The sequence below is a fragment of the Erpetoichthys calabaricus genome, chromosome 11, assembly GCF_900747795.2.
Source record: "Erpetoichthys calabaricus chromosome 11, fErpCal1.3, whole genome shotgun sequence".
Taxonomy (NCBI): domain Eukaryota; kingdom Metazoa; phylum Chordata; class Cladistia; order Polypteriformes; family Polypteridae; genus Erpetoichthys; species Erpetoichthys calabaricus.
This window is the reverse complement of record NC_041404.2, coordinates 53,970,423-53,992,069: the sequence shown is the minus strand read 5'-3', so window position 1 is coordinate 53,992,069 and position 21,647 is coordinate 53,970,423. Positions and strand designations below refer to the sequence as shown.

Sequence of the window (21,647 nt, the reverse complement as noted above, 5' to 3'; positions counted from 1 at the left end):
GTTTCCCGCTGGCCCTTCTTGTCCCCCAGCAGCTCCTGCACCCCTTTCAGACATCCAATGAGGGCAATCCCCTTTGGGGCTGCTGGGAAATGGAGTTTTTCCAGCAGTAGCACTGCTACAACCCTGTTTATATTCATAGAAGAGGGTTCTATCAGGGGCTTCATCTTTAGATAGATAGATAGATAGATAGATAGATAGATAGATAGATAGATAGATAGATAGATAGATAGATAGATAGATAGATAGATAGATAGATAGATAGATAGATAGATAGATAGATAGATAGATAGATAGATAGATAGATAGATAGATAGATAGATAGATAGATAGATAGATAGATAGATAGATAGATACTTTAGTCACATTTGTGCAGTATCAGTGTATCACGCCACGGACAAAGAACATTTCAGAGGACCTCCGATAAAGAATTGTTGATGCTCAGCATGCTGGGAATGGCTACAACACCATCTCTGAAGAGTTTGGACTGCACCAGTCCTCAGTCAGGCAGACTGTGTACAAATGGAGGAAGTTTAAGACTACTGTTACTCTCCCCGGAGTGGTCAACCAACAGAGATCACGTCAAGTGCAAGGTGTGTGATTGTCCGCGAGGTCTCAAAACAACCAAATGTCACTTCTAAGCAACTAAAAGCCCTTCTTAATGGTGGTTAATGTTAATGCTCACGAGTCCACATATGAGAGTGGACAAACAAAAAAATCTGACTGTGAATTTTCAGCCCTTTACTTCCATTAGACTCTGGAGCCATCTCAGATTACTGGCTATTGATTACATCATTTTCACTGTAATTGAATGGATCATATTACTGGATATTATAACAAAAATAATTAACTTTACATGGACTTCACTGCACTCCAGGTGTCCCTGGTCTTCTTCCCCCCAGCACTTCCGGGTGTGGCGGAAGTGCTGAGTGCCTGGGCTCCTCAGGCATTGGGGCGCGAACTGGCGGTGACCACGGGCCCCTATAGAGTTGAGCTTCTAAGCTCTGTTCCCGTGGTCCCCAAAGCCACCAGGGCGGTCGCCCCCTCGTGGTATGGAGGAGGTGTAATCCCTCCTCCGGTCCTTCCGGGCATCCCGGCTGGGTGCCACCCCCCAGCCGCTTGCCACACTATTTATGTTGCAATGCTGATACAGAACTGCAGAGCAGCGCAGCTGGAGAGCAAAACGGTAAGAGTGTTGCTGTCCTCAGCCAACCATAGCAACTGAACAAGTCACAAACACTTGTTTCTTCATTACATTTGCGTTATTTTCATCAAGAGACTCTGAGAAAAGAAAGTATAATTACTTATAAAGTTATAACTAAGGACCTTAAGAAGGTAGTAAAAATGTATTTGTATTACGAAATGTAAAAATGAACTAAATACGGGACATTTGGGTGTCCCTGAAAGGTCAGTATGGGACAGGGGACAAAATGATCAAATATGGGACATGTCCTGTATATAAGGGACATCTGGCAACCCTATACAAGTAGCATTTAATTATAGCTATGTATAGCTTATCACGTACAAATAAACAGCTACTTACAGTGCATCCGGAAAGTATTCACAGCGCATCACTTTTCCACATTTTGTTATGTTACAGCCTTATTCCAAAATGGATTAAATTCATTTTTTTCTAAGAATTCTACACACAACACCCCATAATGACAACTTGGAAAAAGTTTACTTGAGGTTTTTGCAAATTTATTAAAAATAAAAAAATTGAGAAAGCACATGTACATAAGTATTCACAGCCTTTGCTGTGAAGCTCGAAATTGAGCTCAGGTGCCTCCTGTTTCCCCTGATCATCCTTGAGATGTTTCTGCAGCTTCCTTGGCGTCCACCTGTGGTAAATTCAGTTGGTTGGACATGATTTGGAAAGGCACACACCTGTCTATATAAGGTCCCACAGTTGACAGTTCATGTCAGAGCACAAACCAAGCATGAAGTCAAAGGAATTGTCTGTAGACCTCCGAGACAGGATTGTCTCGAGGCACAAATCTGGGGAAGGTTACAGAAAAATTTCTGCTGCTTTGAAGGTCCCAATGAGCACAGTGGCCTCCATCATCCATAAGTAGAAGAATTTGAAAACCACCAGGACTGTTATTAGAGCTGGCCGGCCATCTAAACTGAGCAACTGGGGGAGAAGGGCCTTAGTCAGGGAGGTGACCAAGAACCCGATGGTCACTCTTTCAGAGCTCCAGAGGTCCTCTGTGGAGAGAGGAGAACCTTCTAGAAGGACAACTATCTCTGCAGCAATCCACCAATCAGGCCTGTATGGTAGAGTGGCCAGACGGAAGCCACTCCTTAGTAAAAGGCACATGGCAGCCCGCCTGGAGTTTGCCAAAAGGCACCTGAAGGACTCTCAGACCATGAGAAAGAAAATTCTCTGGTCTAATGAGACAAAGATTGAACTCTTTGGTGTGAATGCCAGGTGTCACATTTGCAGGTAACCAGGCACTGCTCATCACCAGGCCAATACCATCCCTACAGTGAAGCATGGTGGTGGCAGCATCATGCTGTGGGGATGTGTTTCTGCAGCAGGGACTGGGAGACTAGTCAGGATAAAGGGAAAGATGACTGCAGCAACGTACAGAGACATCCTGGATGAAAACCTGCTCCAGAGCGCTCTTGACCTCAGACTAGGGTGACGGTTCATCTTTCAGCAGGACAACGACCCTAAGCACACAGCCAAGATATCAAAGGAGTGGCTTCAGGACAACTCTGTGAATGTCCTTGAGTGGCCCACCCAGAGCCCAGACTTGAATCTGATTGAACATTTCTGGAGAGATCTTAAAATGGCTGTGCACCGACGCTTCCCATCCAACCTGATGGAGCTTGAGAGGTGCTGCAAAGAGGAATGGGCGAAACTGGCCAAGGATAGGTGTGCCAAGCTTGTGGCATCATATTCAAAAAGACCTGAGGCTGTAATTGCTGCCAATGGCGCATCGACAAAGTATTGAGCAAAGGCTGTGAATACTTATGGACATGGGATTTCTCAGTTTTTTTATTTTTAATAAATTTGCAAAAACCTCAAGTAAACTTTTTTCACATTGTCATTATGGGGTGTTGTGTGTAGAATTCTAAGGAAAAAAAATGAATTTAATCCATTTTGGAATAAGGCCGTAACATAACAAAATGTGGACAAAGTGATGCGCTGTGAATACTTTCCGGATGCACTGTACCTGTTGTAGCGCTCTAACAAGGGAGAACATGGTAGCGAGGCAATGTCACACAGGTATTTGGTGTCCCTCGCGATGGGTCTAAGTGCAGCCTGTAATACCTAAGATACAGGTCAGGTAAAGCCCCCAACATCAGTCACGAAACACCCTTTGAGTCAAATAACCCACCCGTAACCCTAATCTTAACCAGAGTGTAATGCAATAGGCGTTTCTTGACTGATGTGGAGGGCGTCGTGATGTTAGGGAGTTACTTGGCTGAACTCAAATGTACTACGGTCTACAGTTACACTCTGATGGGGTGGGGGGTGTCACCCCACTTACTTGAAGTCATTTGACCTCTCCAGGCTTGAACCAGCACTACAGCAGTTATCTCCAGACATGCTTTTAACCTTGTATTATCGTGATATTACCCTCTACTTACCCTTTACCTAAGGGTAAGTGTACTTATCAGATTCGTTCTACTGCTGCACCTTGAGATTAAAACACACATACATAGTTATAGGCATACACACAGAAACTCAACAGTGCCCCATGAATGGCAAACACACAGCTTGTTAATCTCTGGCACTTTAAACCACACAAATGCCTTAGGAATAACACAGCCTGTCACTCTCTCAGCATTTCAAGAGACTTACTTATTATCGGCACGAACAACCTACAATGTTTTAAAGATATCTCAGACCTAAATATTACTTTTGGTCTACAAGAATACATTTAAACATACAAAGGCTCAGCACCCTTGACTGTAGGCCATTTATCAGTCAAGAATGCCTTACTTGATGTCCTGTTCCCTACTTTTGGATGGAGCTCTCACCCTCAGCCTTAAAAAACCTCGCAGCACGAAGCATATGGCAAACTTCCGGCTGCACCAGGTGCTCAAAGAAATCTACCTTATTACTTCAATCACTCTAGACATTAAAACAAAGCATAGAAAGTTAAAAGCAGCATGATATTTATTACAGGGTTAATAATAATACCAGTAGAACAAAGAATAATAGAAAATAGGACTGATAGTAAAGTCTGGATATATATAGTCTTTAGAAAAAGCTTACGAAAAAGTAAAGATGACAAGGATGAATGTCGCAGACGGCTTGTGATTGAGCACTTGTAGTTATTCATTAGATATTTTCTGACAATCAGATGGAAACTGTTTCACGTTGACGTCGCTCTGTTCTCTTCTGACGTCTTCATCCCTTCTTCTTCCTCCCTCCTTTCTATATTGCTCCTCATATGAGGCATATTTATTCTAAAATTCTACTGGGGGGGGTTTGCAAGATGTGATTGTTAGATATTCTGATTAGCTGGGTGTCAATATAATGAATGAATTCAGTGTCCGTTTTCCCAAACAATAAAACTTTTTTGATGTCCTTTGAGGTGTTGCTATGTCTTCCTTTCCCAGGCTGTAAAATAATTAGATGTCCATCCTTTCTCAGGTTATCAAGTAATTGATAGCCTGAGCCACCAGCATGTCATCCTTTCTTTTGCTGGAACAGTTGTTTTAGTGAGATATAACTGGGAAGAAGACCTGCTTTGATTTGTCCTGAATGTAGTTATTCCGTTGTCTTGTATTGAACAAAATATATGGAAATATGAACCAAAATGTACAGATTTTGTACCCACAACAAACCTGAAATGGCCCGACGGAAAAGCACGTGCCCAAAGCCACTGTGGGGAGGAAAACTCAGAGCACAGAGTCCGTCAGCATAGAGAATACGCACGTAGACAGTGGCGTAGCTTGAGTTCGTGCCACTCGGGGCGGTGCTTCAATTTGCCACCCTACAACATATCTGAATATGTTAACCTATTTAAATAGAAAATTAAAATGATGTATAGAGAAAAATTAAGATAAATTATGCATAGATTTTTTCATTTATTGAGAAACAGCAATAATTTTTCACATATAATTATTTATAAGTAACAACTAGACAAGAATATAGTATAGATGCACTGATTAGCCATGTTCTAATTATTAGTTTAACACTAGAATTACCAGAACTTACGAAAAAACTCATATATCCGGCCCACCTTAAATCGCTTCTTAAATCCGTTCACACCTCTCCGCCAGCATCCTTTGTCATCTAAATATGCTGATAAAAGACAAGCTGCCAGCAGCCGGCTATTCCATCCCCCCACCGACTTAGAACGCGAGCGAACTTTTCCCAGCTCACGACTTGATTGTTTACCTGGGAGTGAAGTGCAGTTTTACAGTGGAAATAAGACATCATTATTCTAAAGTAATCTGTGTAAACACATTGTTAAAACAGAAACTTTTTCATATTTTAGTAATAAATGTTACAAAATGTAGTAGGCATAAACTATAGAATATATAAAGCCCGAGTTCCAAAGATCAAATAAACACTTTCACAAAAGCTTCCAGAATGATTCAACAGCTTCTGTGGCGTAGTGCGCTAAGATTTGCTTCCTTGCCTCACAGACCTGAGTTCGATTCCCCGCTGGGGATGAAGTGTTGCTTTTTTTTCTTTTCTTTTAAACCTCAAACGGACATAAAATTTATACATTGGTATGCACTGTCAGTTACTGAGATCGTTATATTTTCATGTGGGATGCTCCTTTTAAAATATTTTTTTAACAATTGAGACTGCAATTAACAGGAACAACTGTCCTTATAACTTATTTTTAAGATCCATAACACACAGACAGACAGAGCACTGCGTAATAGAGAGACAGACAGGCAGAGAAGTCACTAGATATATAAATAAACAGGGAAGCCACGTGTACTGAAAGAAAAAAAGAACAACATATGCGTTGTCCCTGCTGTACTGAATAAGCACAGGCGCTCTAACATCACCCCTCCCCCCATCTGACTCTCTAACTACATTTTGTAACATTTATTACTAAAATATGAAAAAGTTTCTGTTTTAACAATGTGTTTACACAGATTACTTTAGAAATGGAACACGCATTTCATGCGTGTCTTCCAAATAACGATCTATCATTTCCACTGTAAAACTGCACTTCACTCCCAGGTAAACAATCAAGTCGTGAGCTGGGAAAAGTTCGCTCGCGTTCTAAGTCGGTGGGGGGATGGAATAGCCGGCTGCTGGCAGCTTGTCTTTTATCAGCACATTTAGAGGACAAAGGATGCTGGCGGAGAGGTGTGAACGGATTTAAGAAGCGATTTAAGGTGGGCCGGATATACGAGTTTTTTCGTAAGCTCTGGTAATTCTAGTGTTAATATAATTACGCTGCGAAAACCAGAACTGGTGCTGTGTACGAGTGATAGGTGGGGATGCTTTCTCCGCAGAGCAAGAATGCATTCAGATTGATAACGAAATGAAATTATAAATTGTAAATTAGTTGTTTATCTTCCTAGAAATTATTATCGGTGTAATGTTTAGGCTTATTTTTGTTATTGCCTCATAAATTTCAACTGCTGTGTCTGATGCCGTCATAGAAGGACAGTCTGAAAATTATTTTTGAAGCATTTGTGGATAAAAATCAGAGAATTTTACTTTTTTCATTCATGATTGATATTTTTTCGAACCCTGCTGATTACACACGAATTGTCATGAACCTTTTGGCCAATTATGCCACCCCCAAAAACGGACCGCTCCCTCCGCCCATCCCTAGCTATTTCAAAGTTCACCGCGTAATTTAACTGTAAAAAGGAAGAAAGTAATTATAAAGACGCACAAGCAGTAAACACATACATCTCTGCGCGTGCATGCGTGAGGAAAGGTAATGATTTGATATAGTGACGCTTAGAGTTTCCAGGTTTACAGCCCAGTGACTTCTTAACAATAGCAAATTTGCCCCCAGAAATAGCCAAATGTTGGACCTGGACAAAATGACACACTGGAAAGTGGGGAGGAGGTTTTAAGAGTGAGAGGTTTAGGCATCTACCAAAACCCAGAGTATGGATACCCATTTGAGATATTTCAGAGTGCGAATTTGTTGTAGGCAGGATTAAGAAATAGCCCAAAATAATGAATTTTTTTTGCAAAGTAGCCCAAAAAGTGGCACGGTGGCGCAGTGGTACCGCTGCTGCCTTACAGTTAGGAGACCCGCTTTCACTTCCCGGGTCCTCCCTGCGTGGAGTTTGCATGTTCTCCCCGTGTCTGCGTGGGTTTCCTCCGAGCGCTCCGGTTTCCTCCCACAGTCCAAAGACATGCAGGTTAGGTGGATTGGCGATTCTACATTGGCCCTAGTGTGTGCTTGGTGTGTGGGTGTGTTTGTGTGTGTCCTGCGTTGGGTTGGCACCCTGCCCGGGATTGCTTCACTGCCTTGTGCCCTGTGTTGGCTGGGATTGGCTCGTGCAGACCCCCGTGACCCTGTGTTCGGATTCAGCGGGTTGGAAAATGGATGGATGGATAGCCCAAAAAACCCACAACCAGCAGAATTCCATTTGTTCCCACAGACGAAAACCAAAAAAGAGCCCAACTGGCATCTGTCAACAGTAATAACACTACACCTGATCAGAAGAGGACTTAAGCGTGCGTGACTTGACATCTCTTAATACTGGGGGACCCTGGAAGACGTGAGGAAGGATTGGCTAGGCAAGAGGGCTAGCGATATGAAACCGCAGTGCGGACTCTCAGGGGTCGCCCTTTGACCACACTTCAGGCTTTCAGTTGTTTCTTTAAGGCTGAGTTGGTGGAGCAGAGCGAAGAGGGCTTAAGTTTGTATATACTGTTTATATTAGTGACGACTGTTTATATTTTTGGGTGGATGTAATCTGCATTTGTGGGAGCTCATTTTTTGATTATTCACTTTTTGTTTTTATTTTACTGTCCTTCCTTCATGACCAGTCAGTGGAAGAAGAAAGAGAAGGAAACGGCTTTTTGTTTATTTGTGCAACTCAGACTGTGGTCATCAATCGTCTCCTCATAGTCAGACAGAGAAAGAGAACTATATTTGTACTCTGTGATGAAATTTGGCTTTTATAGAAGCCCAATAATAAATCAATTAATTAATAATATTAATACATTATGATAAAAATAACCCCCTCTCAAATACACACCAGTGTGACTAAAAAGGAAGAAAACTAAGAAGAACGACAAACTTCTGACTGGTGAGGCACTGCACAGTCATATCGCTGTTGGTATAAAGGACCCCCAGTCGTGTTTCTTCTCACACTTCTGCTGAATAATTCATTGGCAGAAAGTCCTCAGTGTCAGTGTGTCACAGAGAGAGGATGTGAAGCTTTGTTCACAATGGCACTCAGTTTTGCCTTCATCCTCTCCTTTGCTCCTCTAGGATTGTCCAGGATATGTATGAGGAAGTGAAGACTTGGGTTACAAACAGCGTTGGGGTTACAAGACCCCAGTCAGAGAATGTCTGCACCAGGGATCTTCTTGAAGTCCTGTCCTCTTTGATCTTGTTATGGGTGGGTTAAGGCATTGTACAGGCATTGTCTTGTGTTACACCAGAAAAGAGGAAGCGGAGAGGAAGTTGGAAGAATGGAGAGGAGCTTTAGAAGATAGAGAGTTGGAGAAAAATAGAAGAAGTGTGAGGTTTAATGATGATCAGGATTGAGAAGTTAGTCCGCAGGGAGAGCTACTGAAAGAGTGGAGGATCAGTGGTAGACCAAGATGGAGAATCAGATGCAGAGGATTACAGTATGGAAGAAACAATTGGAAGAAGGTCTCAGGAGTATTGTGTGATGAAAGAATTAAGGCAAAGATTAAAAATGAGGTTTTTAAGACAGTGGTAAGACCAGCAATGATGTATGGAGCTGAGACATGGGCAGTGAAGGGAGCACAGAAGAAGAAATTGGATGTGACCGAAATGAGAATGTTATTGTGTGGGGATGTGTGGGGCTACAAAAAAAGGACAGAATAAGAAATGAGACAATCAGAGGTACAACAAAAGTGGGAGAGACATCTAAGAATGGAAATACAGGGGACCAGAAAGTGAGGGAGGCCAAAGCAGAGTTGGATGGATGAAGTAAAAGAAGTTCTGAAGGAAAAGAGCTTGACTGAGAAGGAGGTGCAGGACTGAGCTGTATGGAGAAGGTTGGTTAAGCACATTGACCTTACATTGAAGTGTGAAAAGAAGAAGAAGAAAGTTGATTAAGCACAGAAGAAGAAGAAGAAGAAGAAGAAGAAAGTTGATTAAGCACAGAAGTGTGAAAAGAAGAAGAAGATACCTCCAGGGACTCCAGAATGTGTCCCATGACTGAGCCTGCCTTTTTAATTAGCTTATTAATTTGGTGGGCTTCTCTTAAAGTGATGTTACCAACTCAGCACACCACACTGGCTATCACAGAGTTGTAGAACACATGAAGGATGTCACTTCCCACGTTAAAGGAATGCAGTCTCCTAAGGAAAAAGAGCCTGCTCTGCCCTTTCTTCTATAGTTCCACTGTTTTCTGAGACCAGTCCAACCTGTCATTGATGTGGACCCCATAGTACTTGTAGCAGTGCACCACTTCTACATCCTCTCCCTGAAAAGTGACTGGACATACTGTAGAGGCTTAAAGTCAATAAGCAGATCCTTGGTTTTGCTGATGTTAAGATGCAGACAATTCTCTGTGCACCAACAAGCAAAGTTCTCCCCCTGACTCCTCTCCTCTGTCTCATCCCCTTTATCCATACATCCCGTAAGTACAGAATCATCTCAGAATGTCTTCTTAGTGACCTGACCTGCTGTTCTATTTCTAGTCTGAGGTGTACAGAGTGGAGAATAAAGCAGACAGGCCTGCTCCTTGGGGTGCTCCAGTGTTGCTCACACAGTCCTCGAGTCTCACAAACTGGTGGTATTCCTGACAGATGGTCCATCATCCAGGACACCAGATGCTTTTCCACCTGCACTTCTCTGAGTTGACCCCTTAACAGGGGTGTCTGGATGGTATTGGAGGATCACAGGAATTGTGGGTTAGAGGGGTCCTTTCATTGGATTGGCTGGCCCAGTGCTGATTCAGTTGTGGAATGGCCAATGGGGGGAGGCAGCTTGATGGCTGAGGTCTCCAGAACTCTGAACAAATCCAAATCCTACTATGTGATATCATCTACTGTTAAATTCTGCTCCGTATTTGTAAAATTTTTATTTTTATACTGTATTGAGGATTTGTTCTGTTCTGTGTATTGTATTGTATTGACCCCCTTCTTTTGACACCCACTGCACGCCCAACCTACCTGGAAAGGGGTCTCTCTTTGAACTGCCTTTCCCAAGGTTTCTTCCATTTTTTTCCCTACAAGTTTTTTTTTTTTTGAGAGTTCTTCCTCATCTTCTTAGAGAGTCGAGGCTGGAGGGCTGTCAAGAGACAGGGCCCATTGCAGCACTTCTTGTGTGATTTTGGGCTATACAAAAATAAATTGTATTGTATTATATTGTATTGTATTGAAGGCTCTGGAGATATCAAATAACAGAGTACTCACAGTGCGGCCAGCTTTGTCCAGGTGAGAATAAGCCTTGTGGAGTTGTGACCAATGCAGGTTCAGCTCTAGGCTCCCATCTCCCTTTTGGGAGCTCTTGAACCCAACACCATCTGTAATGTAACCAGATGAGCTGGACAATGAGGACACCAAAATGAAGCAAGGGGAAAGGTGGAAAAGTGCTTTTATTACAAACAACAAAGCCAGTGTCCACATAAATAGTGCAGGGCAAATGTCCAGAAATAAATAATCCATTAAAAACAGTGAAAATGTGGAGGTTAAAACCCATCCTTCCATCCATTACCCAACCCGCTATATCCTAACTACAGGGTCACGGGGGTCTGCCGGAGCCAATCCCAGCCAGCACAGGGTGCAAGGCAGGAAACAAACCCTGGGCAGGGCGCCAGCCCACCGCAGAGCGCACACACACACCAAGCACCCACTAGGGACAAGCTAGGATCGCCAATGCACCTAACCAGCATGTTGTTGGACTGTGGGAGGAAACCCACGCAGACACGGGGAGAACGTGCAAACTCCGCGCAGGGAGAACCCGGGAAGCGAACCCGGGTCTCCTAACTGCGAGGCAACAGCACCACCCACTGCACCACCATGCCGCCCAAGTTAAAACCCAATAAATAAATCCTTTAAAAAGGAGGTTAAAACTATAGTTAGATGCAGCCCTTTAAAAATAAAACTCCCCATCCGGTCTGTCCACCAGGGGAGTCACCCTACCTGCAACTGACCTTCTCCTGCTTCTGCTGATCTGGAAGCTTCCTGATCCCTGGCTTCGTTTAGCTCCTCCAGACCGAGACTTGGGTTCTTCAGCAACCAGGGCGCTCACGCTGGGGCTTCCACCTCCCAAGCCTCTGACTCCCGCCTTATACGGCGAGCCAACCGCCTTCCGGTCACTCCATCTCCTCACAAGTGCTCAGAAGGAGCGACCACTACTTCCTGCCCCCCGAGTGACAGCCAAACAATCTACTAGGGGTTCTTCTCCCAGCTGTCTGTCAAAAATACTGCAAGCCCACTCTCGCTCTCACTCTGGCTTTCAGATTCCAGCTTCCCTTTCTTCCTCCTCCTCCGTTCTTTCCTTCCAATCTTTTTTCCTCCCTCCGCACTCGCGCTCCTACTACAGTGCATCCGGAAAGTATTCCCAGCGCATCACTTTTTCCACATTTTGTTATGTCACAGCCTTATTCCAAAATGGATTAAATTCATTTTTTTCCTCAGAATTCTGCACACAACACCCCATAATGACAACGTGAAAAAAGTTTACTTGAGGTTTTTGCAAATTTATTAAAAAATAAAAAAACTGAGAAATCCCATGTACATAAGTATTCACAGCCTTTCCTCAATACTTTGTCGATGCACCTTTGGCAGCAATTCCAGCCTCAAGTCTTTTTGAATATGATGCCACAAGCTTGACACACCTATCCTTGGCCAGTTTGGCCCATTCCTCTTTGCAGCACCTCTCAAGCTCCATCAGGTTGGATGGGAAGCGTCGGTGCACAGCCATTTTAAGATCTCTGCAGAGATGTTCAATCGGATTCAAGTCTGGGCTCTGGCTGGGCCACTCAAGGACATTCACAGAGTTGTCCTGAAGCCACTCCTTTGATATCTTGGCTGTGTGCTTAGGGTCGTTGTCCTGCTGAAAGATGAACCGTCGCCCCAGTCTGAGGTCAAGAGCGCTCTGGAGCAGGTTTTCATCCAGGATGTCTCTGTACATTGCTGCAGTCATCTTTCCCTTTATCCTGACTAGTCTCCCAGTCCCTGCCGATGATAAACATCCCCACAGTATGATGCTGCCACCACCATGCTTCACTGTAGGGATGGTATTGGCCTGGTGATGAGCGGTGCCTGGTTTCCTCCAAACGTGACGCCTGGCATTCACACCAAAGAGTTCAATCTTTGTCTCATCAGACCAGAGAATTTTCTTTCACATGGTCTGAGAGTCCTTCAGGTGCCTTTTGGCAAACTCCAGGCGGGCTACCATGTGCCTTTTACTAAGGAGTGGCTTCCATCTGGCCACTCTACTATACAGGCCTGATTGGTGGATTGCTGCAGAGATGGTTGCCCTTCTGGAAGGTTCTCCCCTCTCCACAGAGGACCTCTGGAGCTCTGACAGAGTGACAATCGGGTTCTTGGTCACCTCCCTGACTAAGGCCCTCCTCCCCCAATCGCTCAGTTTAGATGGCCGGCCAGCTCTAGGAAGAGTCCTGGTGGTTTTGAACTTCTTCCACTTACGGATGATGGAGGCCACTGTGCTCATTGGGACCTTCAAAGCAGCAGAAATTTTTCTGTAACCTTCCCCAGATTTGTGCCTCGAGACAATCCTGTCTCGGAGGTCTACAGACAATTCCTTTGACTTCATGCTTGGTTTGTGCTCTGACATGAACTGTCAACTGTGGGACCTTATATAGACAGGTGTGTGCCTTTCCAAATCATGTCCGGTCAACTGAATTTACCACAGGTGGACTCCAATTAAGCTGCAGAAACATCTCAAGGATGATCAGAGGAAACAGGATGCACCTGAGCTCAATTTTGAGCTTCATGGCAAAGGCGGTGAATACTTATGGACATGTGCTTTCTCAATTTTTTTATTTTTAATAAATTTGCAAAAATCTCAAGTAAACTTTTTTCACGTTGTCATTATGGGGTGTTGTGTGTAGAATTCTGAGGAAAAAAATGAATTTAATCCATTTTGGAATAAGGCTGTAACATAACAAAATGTGGAAAAAGTGCACTTAAGCAAGGAAACGCCCCGTAGCACATCACATCCGAGAACCGCTCCGGCCGCACTACCACGACGATTATTTATTTAAAAACCGGCCTTTCTTCTAAGCTCCGGACCCGCTAATCAACAGGAGCAGAGAGATGATTGCTTCCTCCACTTCGATCTTTGTCTAACAGGCCAACTGCAGTGGGTCCAGGTGGTCTACTCTAAGGTTGCGTACTGACTTACTGTGCTTTAGCAATAATGAGTCGACATGGAGAGAGATGGTATGTTGACTAGATAGATAGATAGATAGATAGATAGATAGATAGATAGATAGATAGATAGATAGATAGATAGATAGATAGATAGATAGATAGATAGATAGATAGATAGATAGATAGATAGATAGATAGATAGATAGAGTGAAAGGCACTATATGATAGATAGATAGATAGATAGATAGATAGATAGATAGATAGATAGATAGATAGATAGATAGATAGATAGATAGATAGATAGATAGATAGATAGATAGATAGATAGATAGATAGATACTTTATTAATCCCAATAGGTGGGCTAGCGAGGATAATAAGGTGATCCGTCATTGCCAGGCTGAGCTGGAGATGTTGCTCCTGTGCAGAATCAGAATGTTTTTCTTTTCTCTTTTTAAAACAATCCTTTATCATTGCCGAATATTCAGTGATGCTGTAGATCACAATTACCACATAAAAATTACAATACGGCCGAACACTTTTAAGGAAGTCTGTGCAGTACTGATGGAAACTTTTTTTATTTTAAAATGACAAATCTCAGGTCATTTGTATTGCATTAAAAATACTTCCACATAAGATATGGAAGAAGATGATCCACTGTGGCAACCCCTAACGGGAGCAGCCGGAAGAAGAAGGAGAAGAAGATTAAAAATATTTCCACATAAAGTGAAAGTAATTTATTGCATTTATGACGCTGAAATTTGTCATGCTGTTATCCACAGAGAAAAGTCCATCATAATATTAACGGCTTAATAAACAATATTTATAAGCTATTTGTTGACTCTGTTTTATGTTACAATGGAGCGACGCTTTAGAATATGAAGCAGCCAGATATATTTTTTTTTAAAACTTGTCAGCATTTCTCCTTATCTATTTCAACATCTGTACAATAACTTTCTCCTGTTATTAATCACATCCAATTGGACTGATAATGAATCACATTTGACATGTTGAAATCTTCTGAAATGTATGGCTTTTCTAAATGATTGCTGTTTAAGCTTGTGCTGTCATACATCAACAGCATTCCCCCTGCCGCTCTGGACCCCCTGCAGTGTCCTTATCAGTCAAGTTGATCTGTAGACAATGCTGTAATGATAAAATAATAAAACAAAATAAAAATAATAATAATATATTTTATTTTTATAGCGCCTTTCCCATGCTCAAGGCACTTCACGGAGTCTTATAAAGAACAACAGGGTATATGTAACGTTGGATACAAATATGTTCTGCGTAGAACACTAAAACAGATAAATACAAGACATACAAATCATTAAATAGAATAAAAGACAATAAGCCAGAGTAAAATACTAAATTCTATACTAGCAGAAAAGCCTGAACAAATAACATCATCTCTCTCTCTCTCTCTCTCTCTCTCTCTCTCTCTCTCTCTCTATATATATATATATATATATATATATATATATATATATATATATAATTCAACATCTGTCTGTATGTCTTCACTTGGCGGGTTCTTGGAGCTGCAGGCAAAGACGGAGAGACTGTTAACGTGAGCACCCCCTGTCATCCCGGTGTGGTATTGCTTACCTCTGCAGAGCCAGGAAGACAACCCCCCCACCCCCCACACCAGGCGCACAGACGTATCTGAAGGAGAAACAAATTCAAAATGTTACCAGTCACATTAAGGATGGACAGATAGTTTGTTTGCCTGAATGCTCTTCACCCTGACTGCTAGTTATTATATTTACATTATGGAATAAATTAGTACACAGGCACAACTCTCAGAGTTTGTAATAGAATTAAGATTGATCTCTCACGGCAGCCCAAGCAAATTCTGAATTAGGAATGTAAACCATCTGAAACAAAGAAAAAAAATCTGCACCCTTACAAAAAACACTTTATAAAACACACTTATTGACTGCACCCAAAATACATATACATATGAAAAACTCATAAACCTATTTAGTCACCAAAACCTGCATTAAAACACAACCTGCATTTTAGATTTCTTTGCATGTTGTCCCAATACTGCATCTGAAGAAAAGCATTTGTGTAAGATGGTGGAGAATTAGCAGCAGCTCTTATCAAGAAAAGCGGTTTACAGAGAATAAGGGCCGACGTTTGAGTACATTAAACATATCAGACAGCTCCAGCATTCGTGAAAGGAACAAACAAGAGCGTGAATGGAGTGCTTTCAATTCTAGTTTGGTGAAAAGCCCTCTTGGCTGAAGAGTACAATCTGGCCAATGGCCCACCTCCTGCATCCACTAAGCAGCTGCGGCAGAGATGGCGATGGGGCCGGAAGGTGGAATTGTGTGAAATGCAAATGGATGTGATGAGAAGTTTGTAAGATTTGAACATGCGAGGTTAAAGGCTGTCCTCGGTTTTATTAATAAAGGATCCACTGTGTCTGATGAGGAACAGATACCTACTGCTATTTAATACCCCTTAAGGGCAAAACAATCTATCTATCTATCTATCTATCTATCTATCTATCTATCTATCTATCTATCTATCTATCTATCTATCTATAGTGCCTTTCATCTATCTATCTATCTATCTATCTATCTATCTATCTATCTATCTATCTATCTATCTATCTATCATATAGTGCCTTTCATCTATCTATCTATCTATCTATCTATCTATCTATCTATCTATCTATCTATCTATCAGATAGTGCCTTTCACATCTATCTATCTATCTATCTATCTATCTATCTATCTATCTATCTATCTATCTATCTATCTATCTATCATATAGTGCCTTTCATCTATCTATCTATCTATCTATCTATCTATCTATATATCTATCTATCTATCTATCTATCTATCTATCTATCTATCATATAGTGCCTTTCATCTATCTATCTATCTATCTATCTATCTATCATATAGTGCCTTTCACATCTATCTATCTATCTATCTATCTATCATATAGTGCCTTTCATCTATCTATCATATAGTGCCTTTCACATCTATCTATCTATCTATTATATAGTGCCTTTCATCTATCTATCTATCTATCATATAGTGCCTTTCACATCTATCTATCTATCTATCTATCTATCTATCTATCTATCTATCTATCTATCTATCATATAGTGACTTTCACATCTATCTATCTATCTATCTATCTATCTATCTATCTATCTATCTATCTATCTATCTATCTATAGTGCCTTTCACATCTATCTATCTACCTCTTATATTTTGCCTTTCATCTATCTATCTATCTATCATATAGTGCCTTTCATCTATCTATCTATCTATCTATATCTATCTATCATATAGTGCCTTTCACATCTATCTATCTATCTATCTATCTATCTATCTATCTATCTATCTATCTATCTATCTATCATATAGTGCCTTTCATCTATCTATCTATCATATAGTGCCTTTCACATCTATCTATCTATCTATCTATCTATCTATCTATCTATCTATCTATCTATCTATCTATCTCTTATATTTTGCCTTTCATCTATCTATCTATCTATCTATCTATCTATCTATCTATCTATCTATCTGTCTATTATATAGTGCCTTTCATCTATCTATCTATCTATCTATCTATCTATCTATCTATCTATCTATCTATCTATCATATAGTGCCTTTCACATCTATCTATCTATCTATCTATCTATCTATCTATCTATCTATCTATCTATCTATCTATCTATCTATCTATCTATCTATCTATAGTGCCTTTCACATCTATCTATCTCTTATATTTTGCCTTTCATCTATCTATCTATCTATCTATCTATCTATCTATCTATCTATCTATCTATCTATCTATCTATCTATTATATAGTGCCTTTCATCCATTTATCTATCTATCTATCTATCTATCTATCTATCTATCTATCTATCTATCTATCTATCTATCTATCTATCTATCTGTCTATTATATAGTGCCTTTCATCTATCTATCTATCTATCTATCTATCTATCTATCTATCTATCTATCTATCTATCTATCTATCATATAGTGCCTTTCACATCTATCTATCTATCTATCTATCTATCTATCTATCTATCTATCTATCTATCTATCTATCTATAGTGCCTTTCACATCTATCTATCTCTTATATTTTGCCTTTCATCTATCTATCTATCTATCTATCTATCTATCTATCTATCTATCTATCTATCTATCTATCTATCTATTATATAGTGCCTTTCATCCATTTATCTATCTATCTATCTATCTATCTATCTATCTATCTATCTATCTATCTATCTATCTATCTATCTATCTATCTCTTATATTTTGCCTTTCATCTATCTATCTATCTATCTATCTATCTATCTATCTATCTATCTATCTATCTATCTACCTCTTATATTTTGCCTTTCATCTATCTATCTATCTATCTATCTATCTATCTATCTATCTATCTATCTATCTATCTATCTATCTATCATATAGTGACTTTCACATCTATCTATCTATCTATCTATCTATCTATCTATCTATCTATCTATCTATAGTGCCTTTCACATCTATCTATCTACCTCTTATATTTTGCCTTTCATCTATCTATCTATCTATCTATCTATCTATCTATCTATCTATCTATCTATCTATCTATCTATCTATCTATCATATAGTGCCTTTCATCTATTTATCTATCTATCTATCTATCATATAGTGCCTTTCACATCTATCTATCTATCTATCTATCTATCTATCTATCTATCTATCTATCTATCTATCTATCTATCTATCTATCTATCTCTTATATTTTGCCTTTCATCTATCTATCTATCTATCTATCTATCTATCTATCTATCTATCTATCTATCTATCTATCTATAGTGCCTTTCACATCTATCTATCTACCTCTTATATTTTGCCTTTCATCTATCTATCTATCTATCTATCTATCTATCTATCTATCTATCTATCTATCTATCTATCATATAGTGACTTTCACATCTATCTATCTACCTCTTATATTTTGCCTTTCATCTATCTATCTATCTATCATATAGTGCCTTTCACATCTATCTATCTATCTATCTATCTATCTATCTATCTATCTATCTATCTATCTCTTATATTTTGCCTTTCATCTATCTATCTATCTATCTATCTATCTATCTATCTATCTATCTATCTATCTATCTATCTATCTACCATCACCAGTATTACTTTCTCTGGCCAAAATATTCCTCTTTCCACATCTGTTACTAATTTGGGTGTTAGAATGGACTCCCAACTTACTTTTGACACCCACATCAAATATCTCTGTAAGTCATCTTTTTACCATCTCAAGAACATCGCCAAACTCCGCCCATTACTCACCCTGGCAGATGCAGAGAAGCTCGTCCATGCCTTTGTCTCTTCCAGGCTGGATTACTGTAATGCACTCCTCATTGGGATTCCTGGCAAGAGTATCCAGAGACTCCAGTATATTCAGAACAGCGCTGCCAGGATCCTGATGAGGGTGCGAAAGTATGATCACATTACCCCAATCCTGAAAACCCTTCACTGGCTCCCTGTTTCATTCAGAATAGAGTACAAGGTCTCCCTTCTTACCCATCAGTGCATTTATGGACATGCCCCTCTTTATCTACAGGAACTCCTTACCCCCCATAACTCCTTACGTTCCCTCCGCTCTGTACTCACTAACACTCTTCAAGTCCCCAGAACTAAGCTCAGCAGCATGGTTGACAGGGCGTTTTCATCGGTGGCGCCGAGGCTGTGGAATGCCCTCCCTGATTACCTGAGAGCCCCACAGTCGACTGAGGCCTTTAAGCGAAACCTAAAAACTCATCTTTTTAGAAAGTCATTTTGTTAAAGTATTTTATAGACTCTTCTGTTCTTTTTTTTTATTTTATTATTCTATTTTTACTCTGTAGCACTTTGGGATTGCTAAAATATAAAGTGCAATATAAATAAAATTTATTATTATTATTATTATTGTTATCTATCTATCTATCTATCTATCTATCTATCTATCTATCTATCTATCTATCTATCTATCTATCCCTCCCATTACCCTAATCTCATCCACAGTGTAATGCAATGGGCATGTCATGGCTGGCGTTGAGGGTATTTTGTGACATTGGGCCGTTGTGTGACCGACCTCATAGGTATTGTGGTCTGTAGTTACACTCTGTTGCACTCAGGTGCCTCTTGTTTGCTTTAAGTCTCCATGAGATGTTTCCAGAACTTGACTGAAGTTCAACTGTGGTAAACTGAACTGAGTGGACATCATTTAGAAAGTCTGATGTGCACCCGTGGATATAAAGTCTCACAATTCACAAATACCAAGTCATGAGGTCCAAGGATCTCTCTGTAGATCTCCGCAATCAAATTGTGGAGAATACAATTCCTGTATTCTATGGCAAATGCCAATCCATGGTGCCAGCAAGTGAGCACAGGGACCACTAGAGGACGTTGGGCCCTCAGGCCACCCTCATGAAGTCTGTTTCTGACTGTTTGCTCAGAGACATTCACATCAGTGGCCTGCCTGCCTGCTGTAGGTCATTTTGTAGGCTCTGGCAGTGCTCATCCTGTTCCTCCTTGCTCAAAGGAGCAGATACCAGTGGGTCCTGCTGATGGGTTAAGGACCTTCAACGAGGGGCCCTGTCCAGCTTTCCTAGAGTAACTGCCTGTCTGCCTTCTGGAATCTCCTCCATGCCCTTCAGACTGTCCTGGGAGACACAGCAAACCTTCTGGCAATGACACGTATTGATGTGCCATCATGGACTACCTGTGCCACCTCTGTAGGGTCCAGGTATGGCCTCATGCTACCAGTAGTGCCACTGACCGTAGCCAAATGCAAAACGAGTGACAAAACAGATGAGGATGGGAAAAATGTCAGTGGCCTCCCTCCACCTGTTAAACCATTCATTTCTGTTTTGGGGGTCGTCTCAGTGTTGCCCCTCTAGCGCACCAAAGCAGCTGAAACTGATGAACAAGACCCTCTGCTACTGAACTGAGCAGATCAATAGCCCATAAGTGTCATTGACTTGATGCTATACTCTCATTAAAAAGGGTTCCTATTATATCTATTATATATTATCTATTGTGGTGTGTGGCCAGCTAAATATTCCAGCCCTCACCCCCAGGCCGCCAGATGGAGCTCTCCCAACAGCGTGGATGTTCCCCAAATTCCAGCAGGGCCTCATGGAATTTATAGTTTATATGCACAGCCCTGCTGGATACCATGGGGACCACGAGGAGTTGCTGTGGGGAGACTGCTGGACTCTTACTTGCCCTATAACCCGGAGGTGCGTCATGATCACATGACAAGAGGAAACGACGTGCTTCCGGGTTGAAGAAAGGAGCTTTTTATCCGACCCGGAAGTGTTCATGATCACATGGACAGAAGGGAGAAACACTTCCGGGTCAGGGACTATATAAAGGACTCTGGGAAACCAGTACACTGAGCTGAGCTGGGAGGAAGGGTGGCGAAGTGTCTGGGAGTGTGGAGGATTGATTATTGTAGTGTTTATTGATTTATGAATATTGTGGAGTGGAGGGTGCTTTGTGCACGGTATTGTTCCAATAAAAGTAATATTTGGACTTTTACCTGGTGTCTGGAGTCGAGTCAGAAGGTTCAAGAGGACGACAAGGGCCTCAAACTGTGACACTATCTATCTATCTATCTATCTATCTATCTATCTATCTATCTATCTATCTATCTATCTATCTATCTATTATATAGTGCCTTTCATATCTATCTATCTATCTATCTATCTATTATATAGTGCCTTTCATCTATCTATCCTTTCATTTTTTTGAGTAGTTTATATATAAAATCCAATGTCTCTCTCTGTATGTCTGTCCGCTTTTCACGAGAGAACTACTTCATGGATTTAGATCGGGTTTTTTTTCTATTATTTGCTTGAACATTCCAGTTGATTTTGCTTCTTCTCTCATTGCTCAAAGTGTCATAGTTCGGTTGCGGCACCAATTTTTTTTCGTGAATCTGAGAGAGACGCTGCGGGCCGAAGGGAGTAGGGAGCAGGGCAGGGCCCTCTTCATTCACTCGCCAGTCTCCGTTCGAGTCCCTGTACCTCTCACCACGTGTTGGAGCGCACCTTACCTCCACTTAGCTAGCGATACCTGTTTGTTCAACAGACATTATCATCTAGAGATTGTTAAGGAGTAATGTTTGTACCGTCTCATTTACGGTAGATGACCTCTTCTGATGTGCAGG

At 41.0% G+C, this 21,647-nt stretch overlaps 1 protein-coding gene across 1 annotated transcript in view; it reads left to right on the top strand.

Moving 5' to 3' along the window:
- Positions 1–21,647, top strand: part of gria1a (glutamate receptor, ionotropic, AMPA 1a) — a 421,062-nt gene that overhangs the window by 371,583 nt on the left and 27,832 nt on the right.